At 39.8% G+C, this 9788-nt stretch overlaps 1 pseudogene; it reads left to right on the top strand.

The window, feature by feature from the left end:
- Nucleotides 1-4861: 4861 nt before the first annotated feature.
- Nucleotides 4862-6220, top strand: LOC132431608 (tyrosine--tRNA ligase, mitochondrial pseudogene; annotated as a pseudogene).
- The last annotated feature ends 3568 nt before the right edge of the window (nucleotides 6221-9788 follow it).

Here is a 9788-nt window from a genome sequence, read left to right as displayed (position 1 = left end):
AATCTATTCTCCCCTTTCCATATTGCTCTCAGAAGTCCAATTTGGTTTGGGATGTAAATTTAACTACATCTTAGGGAAAGGACCCATCCTTTTGGATCGTAGATATACGATCCAATTCTGCACAAAGAAATATAAGAAGAAATCTGATCGGGGCTTGTGAGAAAGATTTTTTTCTCTACGTGGTTTAGAAAGAAGCGACCAAGGAAAGCCACTGTGCCCCTCACTACTTCTGTTTCCTACCCTTGAACATGATTAGGAGAGGCTGAAACAGAGGAGATACAATAAACTTTCAACAATGAGAGGGAAGCCAAAAGTATCAGAGTCGACCCACTGAATCAATACAGTAACTACCTCCATGCGGATGTTATCTGGGGTAGAAAGTCCTCAAAGATGGCTGTGAGCCCTTCCTCCCCTCACCGTACTCACACGTTGCTTCCCGCATCCAGAGGTGGGATGGGATCTATTTTCTATTTTCCCTCTCCTTGAACGGGCTGGCTTTGTAACTTACTTTTACCAATAGAATATGATGGAAATGACACAGTGCCAGTTCTAGGACTAGTCTCAGAGTGACTTCCTCTCTCAGCAACCAGTTACCAGGTAAGAAGTCTGCCTACCCTGAGATCTTCATGCTGTGAGGGAGCCCAAGCTAGCCGCATGAAACCACGTGGAGAAAGAGACAGCTGGTCGGCCACCAGATACCCCAGCCCCCCAAATGAAGCACCAAACATGTGAATAACAAAGCTATCTTGGACGTTCCAGCCCCAGCAAATGCAGAGGGAATAGACTCAGCAAGATGAGTCCAATCCAGATGGCAGAATCATGAGACGTAATAAACTGATACTGCACAACTCATTAGTTCCAGTCAAAAATCATTTCTAACTAATACAAAGAAGTTCACCGATCATATGGAAAGAGGAAGGTGCTCCAGTCACCATATGGCTGTCAACCTGTGTACCAAATATGAACCACATCAACTATGAATTAAGATCTGTAAGGTTTCTCCAATTATCTTGTGAATTACACAATTGTATGTTTATGTATTTGTTGTCATAAATAAATACATACTCATTCGTATTTGCTTATTATATGTTGCAAACATGTAAATGTACCAAAGTTTTGAGATGTTATTTTAGCAGTTCTCCATTTTTACACATTAATAAGGCATCTCAAAAATCAAGAGGGACCCAGGATAACTTGAGTTCTGGGAGGCCCTGTTTTTCATGTCAGACTGAAGAGTCTGTATTTTATACTCAAGATGATGACAGACACTGAAGGAGATTTTGATCAGGGGAGGGAGATGATCAGAGATAATCATATAAGATTTTCAAATTAGTGACTGGGAAGTCTGAAAGATACATCTGAGGGCATAAGACTCTGTCAGGAAAAGAAGTGTGAAATAACAACTCTTACCAGAGTCATGACCAGGAATGAAGGGAAATCCTAGATAAGAAAGGCAACGAGAGTTCAGTTTGGAAGGAACTGGTGTCTGAATTGACTTGGATGAACCACAGGGACTCTTACGGAAGCAGATCCCCAAGTACCCTACACTTAATAATAATTGTAGCCAACACGTGTTGTCCACACATTCATTACTATGTGACAGATCCTGTTCTGAGTTTTTAATATGAATAACTGCCTTTAGTCCTGACAACAGCCCTATGCAGTTGATAGTATTATCGTACCCATTTTACAGGTGGGAATACTGAACCCCAGGGAGGTTAAGTCATGACAGAGCCAGAATACCAGCCCAGCAAGAGGGCTGCAGAGCCCAGGCTCTCAGCAACTCTGTCATCTACTGCCATCACACCAGCTACCTCCCGGTCTCCCCACTAGACTGTGACATTCTTGAGGCAAGGACTGTGTTTCTCATAGCTTTAGCTTCCTGTGCCTGATCCATATTTGTTGCTTAATAAATACCTGTGAATGAGAGGATGATTCATTGAATAAACTCCATAATATGTAATATTCAAGAACTGAGAGTCTGCAGATTGTGAATTTGGGAAATAAAATCTGTGGTGCCCTCAATGCCTGATGACCAAATGAGGCTACAGATGCTTGTCAAGGGATCTAAACACCAGCATAAACTTCCCCTTAATGCTGAAAAATGCTTCCCAAAGTAAAAATGGTACAAATGAGGATAGATTTCACCCAGGAGAAAGGATTCATGTGTTTGACAATTATGTTAATCAGTTTTATCCTAGCAAAACGTCCGTTTCTAATTCTTAAGTTTTTAAGAAGGTAAAATTAAAACAAAACAGCTTTAAATCTTTTTCTCGAACAACACCGTTGTCTTTGGTATCCACAGGGGATTGGTTCCAGGACCCTCTCAGATACAAAATCCTCAGATGCTCAAGTCCCTTATATAATATGGCTTAATATTTGCTTATAACCTGTGCACATCATCCCTTATACTTTAAATCATATTTAGATTACTTATAATACCTAATACAATGTAAATGCTACGTAAATAGTTGCCGGCAGCTCAGGAAAATTCAAGTTTTGCTTTTTAGAACTTTCAGGAATTTTTTTTCGAGTCTTTTCATCTGTGGTTGGTTGAAATCTGTAGATTTGGAACCTGTGGATACAGAAGGCTGACTATACTTGCTTCCTAAGAAATGCTAGACAACTTCCCTATCATTTTGACATTATTTTCCAATCTTCAAAATCATTCAACTGAATAGTTATTAACTAAAGTATATTAAAAGACTTGAAAGTTGGAAACTTAATCAAACAAAAGTTATTACTTTAATTACAACAAACTAACTGTTCATTTCACAAAAGTACAAAATCACTTAACAGTACAGGTTCAATGACTTAAAAAATATAAGTATCTTAAGGTGGATTTATTTAGCTGGTGTCAGAAAAATGATTAGTAACCATTTTAAGAGCTACATTTAATTTGTACTTCAAATTCATGCTATTTCACAGCTCACAGCATAAAACATGCATGTGTGCTAATTAGATTCAATGACTATTTGAGATTTTCTGGTAAAAATTTTGTACCCTAGTTAAAGGTAAGTATTTGAAGGGTAATGGTAGCTTTTAGGAAGCCCTTATCAAAAGACTGTACCCCCTAAGTAGCTTCTGCCATTATTTAAGCCATCTTTATCTTTTTTTTTTTTTTTTTGCTGCACCACGTGGCTTGTGGGATCTTAGTACCCAGGCCCCCGGCAATGGAAGCACAGGGTCCTAACCACTGGATGGCCAGGGAATTCCCAAGCCATCTTTATCTCTGATTAACTCCAGAGGGTTTGTCAATTGACAGAAGATCAGAAGTGAATTTTCATTGGTGAAATAATTGGTGCTCAGGATATGGAGATTGGCTTAAAGGAGTGGTGCCCTAGACCTCACCCAGTATCCTGTGTTCAGCCACTTCTGGGAGAGTCTGACCCCTGATCTCAGATGAACTGAATTCCACTGCTAGAAAATGGTCACATTTTCCTGGAGTGACCATTTCCTGCAAAATACTTTCAGAATATATGAAAGGACTGAGAGCAGAGTCTTTGCTTTCCCACAGAGGAAGCCAATGCTGGTTTGCTGACAAATATTTGTACACGCATCAGAATTCAGTCTGAGACCCACTTTTATCGTGAAGCGTTACCTGGTAGTGAGGACGTGGCAAGGCCTGGAGTTCTGATCCATTTCCAACTTCTCTCATCAACCAAAGGCAACCAAATATTTGTCAATGACAAATTGGTCCGTTCACAGCAGTTCTACAAACACAGAAACTTTAGATTAATGGCTAAGAATGATTGCAGAGAGTATGTGGTAACAAAACACTCGGCCCGAGTGTATCAGGGGTGAAGAATTCATAGTGGGATGCAGTGCTCTTGTGTAATCATTTGCACAAGTTTCAGATGTTATTAATTATTAACCTGCTGAATCATTGGGAAAGCATGGGTCACTTGCGCTGCAGGCATTTCAAAGGGCTGCCTCCTTCCTGAAGCTGACAGTAGACTCACTGGTTCTTGTTTAGAGTTGCCAAGGCATATGCTTATCTCCAAGTCATAATGACATTCAACCATCTGCTCTGTGTCCTCATTCCTCACCTAGAGGCTATCAGAATGCTACCAGTTCTGTAGGATTTCAGAGGAAGTCGTTCAGAGAGGCTGCCTTTGAAATTTGTCGTTATCATTTTGCCTGCACACACAGAACAAACTCCTGAAAGACAATTAAAACACTGAGCTCTTTTTCCAACACTTAATGTTTTACTTGACTGATTTTATAGACACCTTTTATTATGCTTGCCTTTTTTCCATCTCAGCCAATTGCTCCAATGAAACGTACTGCTTCTCTTATAGGGAACACCCATAAGACATTTTTCCCTAACTAGAGAAAATGAGATTATCGTTTTACCACAGAACTTTTTTAAGTTTTCAAATCATATCTTCTACATGAATATTTCACAGAAAAATAACAATTCTGTACATAAAATTCTACTTCTGGGCGAAGTGTACAATCTTTAGTCAGACCTCAAAATAAAATCGGGGTAGCATTTGCCAATTTGCAAAGAGTCTCTACACATGTGATCTTATTTCTCATCAAAACCACATGATGCTGGGGGGAGGGATAAATCAGGAGTTTGGGATTAACATATACACACTACAATATATAAAATAATCAACAAGGACCTACTGTATGGCACAGGAAACTATACTCAATATCTTGTAATAACCTAAATGAGAAACAAATTTTAAAAAGAACATAAATATATATGCATAACTGAATCACTCTGCTGTACACCTGAAACTAACACAACGTTGTAAATCAACTATACTCCAATATAAGATAAAAATTAGCAAACAAAAAAAACAAAAAATAAACCCACATGAGGCAGCATTTCCTTCCTACTGCTGCCAGGATGGCGATGCCCCTGTTGCGGTGCATTTCCTGGAGCCGGTGGTTTGGGAGCCCAGGTCGGTCAGGAGTCTTGCTCCGGGGCTGTGTAAAGCCCACTTGGGCACCCAGGGGTTGCTGGCGGTGCAGAAGGCTCGGGGTCTGTTCAAGGAATTCTCCCCAGAGAGAGGAACGAAGACAGAGCTCCCCCAGCTCTTTGACCGCGGCCCGGCAAGCAGTTTTCCTCAGGCCATCCACCGCGGTTCGACCCCACGGCGGACTGGCTTCCGGTGGGGCACCTGCTGGCGCTTTGGGGCCTCACTTCCAGCGAGCGCGCCACCACGTGACCACGCTGGTGGGAAAAGCCATGGCGCCGGCGAGACCAAAGCTCCGGCACCGCAGAGCACTAGGCGCTGGAGGCGGAGCCTGTGTGAAGAGGCGTGTGCGCCTGCTCCAAGGGCTCGAGGCTCATCACCGGCGGCTGTTCACTAATGGGCCGACTTGGGGCAGCTTCGTGGTGCAGCGCAACCCGGCCTGGTACCGGAAGCAGCACCTGGTGGACTTCCTAGCGGCAGTGGTCGGCCACTTCCGCATGGGCACGCAGCTGAACCTCAAGAGCCTCGAAGGCAGGAGTTTGGCAGAGTTGTAATACCTGGTGCTCCAGGCCTCTGATTTCTACTACATGTTCCATCGTTATGGATGCCGGGTCCAGCTGGGTGGATCTGAACAGCTAGACAATATCATGTCCGAATCTGAGTTCATCCACAAGTTGACTGGAGAAGATGTATTATATTTGGAATCTCTGTTCCTCTAATTACAGCTGGAGCAAAACTGGGAAAGTCTGCTGGCAATGCTGTTTGGCTTATGGTATCGATTTTTTGTCAGGCAGCAAGATGATTGGGTAGAAAGGTCCCTGAATCTCTTCACTTTTCTGCCCCTTGCAGAGATTGACCACATAATGTAGCTACATGTCAAAGAGCCAGAAAAGCGGGGTCCTCGGAAACGACTTGCTGCATTAGTCACAAAGCTTGTTGAGGAACAAGAAGGGCTGGACTCTGCTAAAAGTTTCACACAAGCCCTTTAGCAGCATAGATGCACTGGAGGTCATGTGTGATCAAGGGTTATAAGAGTTGTCGAAAGAAGCTTCATTTCTGAATTAGTTCTTGACCCTGGAACAAGCGTCCTAGATTTGCTGCAAAGTAAATGCCGTTCCAGATGGTCCCTGAGGGTATCAGATGATCACAGAAGGCAGAGTCAGTATAAATCTCAAACAAGTAACAAATCCTGAGAGTGTGTTGTCGGACCACATATTCTTAAGAATGGCCTTTCATTACATAAAATAGGAAAAAGGAATTTCTACGTGATAAAATGGCTTCAGCTGTGATGAAAAACCCTTCTGATGGTTCAAACTTATTCATCATTCATTCCCAAGACATACGAACTTATACCTTCGCTTTTGCAAATCCAAATCAGAGAATGGAGTATACTCTCGGCCTCACAGTGTGAGTAATTTCATTATTTATATAGGTTGATTATGTTTGTGGAGTAGTGGGCTATTTTATTTCCTGATCCGTAAACATTAAGGACTACCATAGAAAAGCATGATTTCCAGGATTAATCTCTTTTAATAATTATACTTCATGAAGAACGAAATGCTGTCTTTCCTATCCTGTCCTTGCTCTTTTGGAGATGAGTAGGAACACTGAAAAAGAGGTACTATAAGGACTTGTGGATACTTTTATATCAGGTGTGTATCTCACTGGATTTTTTTGTTGTTTGGGAAGCAAATACAGTTCTCCGTAAAAAAGGAGAAAAGTTAGAGGAAGTCATAGTTGGCATTAGAAATTGAAGTAGAAATAGTTTCTTTTTTAAAAATTAATTTATTTATTTATTGGCTGTGTTGGGTCTTCCTTGCTGCGGGCGGGCTTTCTCTATTTGCGGCAAGCGGGCGCTACTCTTCGTTGTGGTGCACGGGCTTCTCATTGTGGTGGCTTCTCTTGTTGCGGAGCACGGGCTCTAGGCGCGCCAGCTTCAGTAGTCGTGGCACATGGACTCAGTAATTGTGGCTTGCGGACTCTAGAGCGCAGGCTCAGTAACTGTGGCACATGGCATGTGGGATCTTCCCGGAGCAGGGCTCGAACCCGTGTTCCCTGCATTGTCAGGCGGATTCTTAACCACTGCGCCACCAGGGAAGTCGCCAAAATAGTTTCTTTTCAAGGAAAAGAAAAATCAGTACTTGACTTTTCAGAAAGTTTCTAATCAATTTTCCAGTCCCTTGCCTTGTGTTTCCATATAATTAAATTTACTCATAGCCTTGTTTTTATATTCAGTAAAAAGGTAGCAATGTCTTAAAACTGATTTAAAAGTTGATAAATGTACAAGTTTCAACTTCTGTCCCCAATCAGATTGCAACTTGAGATGAACCAAAAAGTTAAGTAACCAACAAAATGAAATAGAGGCAAATATTATACTAAATATCCAACCATATGAGAATACCAAAAGATATTCCAGTAAGGGAAGTTTTCAGGTCAAATTTAAAGGATTTGGAATCAAGACAGTTCAATTAAGCTCTGCATTCATCAGGCAAGTTGATTCTCCAGAACTATTTCCAACATCTGAAAAATCAAAGTATTAACACCCTTATTTCCCCTGAGGATCAAGTAAAACACAAACATACACACAAAATAGTCTACAATCAGATTTGTTCTAGAAAAATCTTACAGGCAGTAAAGCATGGCTTTAACAGTTCAAATCCTAGCCATTTACTACCTGCGTTACTTGGAGCAAGTCATTTATCTTCATATGCAAAAATGGAGATGTAATACTTCAGTCAATTTCAAAAATCTAAAAGGAAAAAAGTCATAAGACTTTCATACAGTATAAGCTGTATTGCTATGTTCCAAAGTAGATTTATATGTTAAAAAGCTATAGCTTATCTAAACTTCCTTCTGGGAGTAAAGTTAGGAAGAATTCATTTACTGACAAACTTTAATGTCACTTCATACGGGCAACTTTATTTACGTAGTAAGAACATAGAGGTATCCATTAGAAATGTCAGAGATCATCTCTACATTTCAAAACTTCACTCAGCCTAAGGGCCAACAAAAGGAGGTTTTCATCTGTTGAAAGTCATCTGTGTTATTTCCAGTTTAGGGCTTATTATGAGTCAACCTATACATTCTTGTTCATGTTTCGATGTGAACAAGTATCTTCATTTTTCTGGGATAAATGTCTAGGAGTTGAATTGGTCAGTTATATGATAGTTGTATGTTTAGTTATTTAACAAACTGCCAAACTTTTCTAAAGTGGCCACATCATTTTATATTTTTACCGGTAACATATAAGTGACCCAATTTCTCAATGTCATCACCAGGATTTGGTGTTGTCATTATTTTTTATTTTAACCCCACTCACAGGTATGCAGTGATATCTCTTTGTGGCTTTGCTTTAATTCTCCAATGAACATTGATGTTGTACATCTTTTATGTGCTTATTTGCCACCTGTATAGCTTCCTTCATGAAACATCTTCTCATGTTGTTGGCCCATGTCCTAACTGCTTTGTACGTTGAATTCTGTGAATTCTCTATGTGATCTAGACACTAGTTCTTTATCAGATATGTGGATTGCAAATATTTTTACTCACCTGTAGCTTGTCTTTTCATCTTCTTAAAGTGTCTTTCACAGAGCAAAGATTTTAATTTTGGTGAAGTCTAATTTATCAATTTTTTTCTTCTGTTGACTTTCTTAAGACTAAGAACTCTAATCTACAGCTAGATCCCAAAGATTTCTCCTCCTAGGTTTACTTTTCTAAAATCCTTGTAGTTTTACTTTCTACATTTAAGTTTGTGATCCATTTTGAGTTAATTTTCTTATGAAATAAGAGAATTAGGTCAAAGTTTTGTTTTGTTTTTGTTTTTTGCATGTGGAAGTCCAAATGCTTTTGCACCATTTGTTGGAAAGGCTATGTTCCCTGTGTCTGGGAGCCTCTGTGCTTTATCTCAATTTATTTAGTGCATCGTTATCAAGATGTGTCCTCAGGTAGTCACTTCTTTGCTTCACACCATTTCAGCTTATGAAGGTTTCATAGGAATGCTCTACTTTCGGAGAACGGGAAAGCTGTCAATAACATTCCTAAAACGACAAAAGTATTAAAATGGAGAACAGATTAGTGGTTGCCAGGTGTTAAGGAGGATGAAAGGCAGTAGGGAATGGGTGTGGCTATAGAAGAAGGCAACATGAATGTCAATGTCATGGTTGAAATATTGTACTATAGTTTTGCAATATTACCACTAATGGAAAAGTGGGTTTGGAGTACATGGAATCTCTCAGCTTTATTTCTTGTATCTGTATGTGGATCTATAATTACCATAAAACCAGAGTTTAATTAAAAATCATGTATAACTATATTTCCTTGAGAATCAAACGTGATCGTGTCTATGAAAGCTCTTTATGACATATATATATACGTGTGTATCGGTGTGTGTATATATATATATAATTTATTATCAAAGTAGCATCAATATTAAGTGTTTCTTTGCAGGCATATGAGTGGTATTTCGTCAGTGTATTGCACTCAGTGCATTTTCAAGCATTTAACTTTCAGGTTCTTGAGTGTATATGAAATGAGAAATAGTTAATGAGCATGCAGGTCAGATTCTAATGATAATTAGAGATAGATAACCTCACTCCTGACTTTGCACGCACATGTCTCTCTAGCGGTTGAGGATGCTGCTGCCAATGGTGTATTTAACAACCAGTGATGTACCAGTGATCCTGGGGAACTGATTCAACTTCTCTGGATATTATTTCCAATATATGAAAAGATATTTCTCCCGCTTAGGTAAGGATAATGTAACATAATGAATCAATGGATATAAAAGTGCCTTATGAAGTATATGCTCACATATTTTATGATTTATTTATTATAGTATGATTACAACAGGGAATTGAT

This window comes from Delphinus delphis, chromosome 10, assembly GCF_949987515.2.
Source record: "Delphinus delphis chromosome 10, mDelDel1.2, whole genome shotgun sequence".
Taxonomy (NCBI): Eukaryota; Metazoa; Chordata; class Mammalia; order Artiodactyla; family Delphinidae; genus Delphinus; species Delphinus delphis.
The sequence above is the reverse complement of the archived record's forward strand: the minus strand, read 5'-3'. Positions and strand labels throughout refer to the sequence as shown.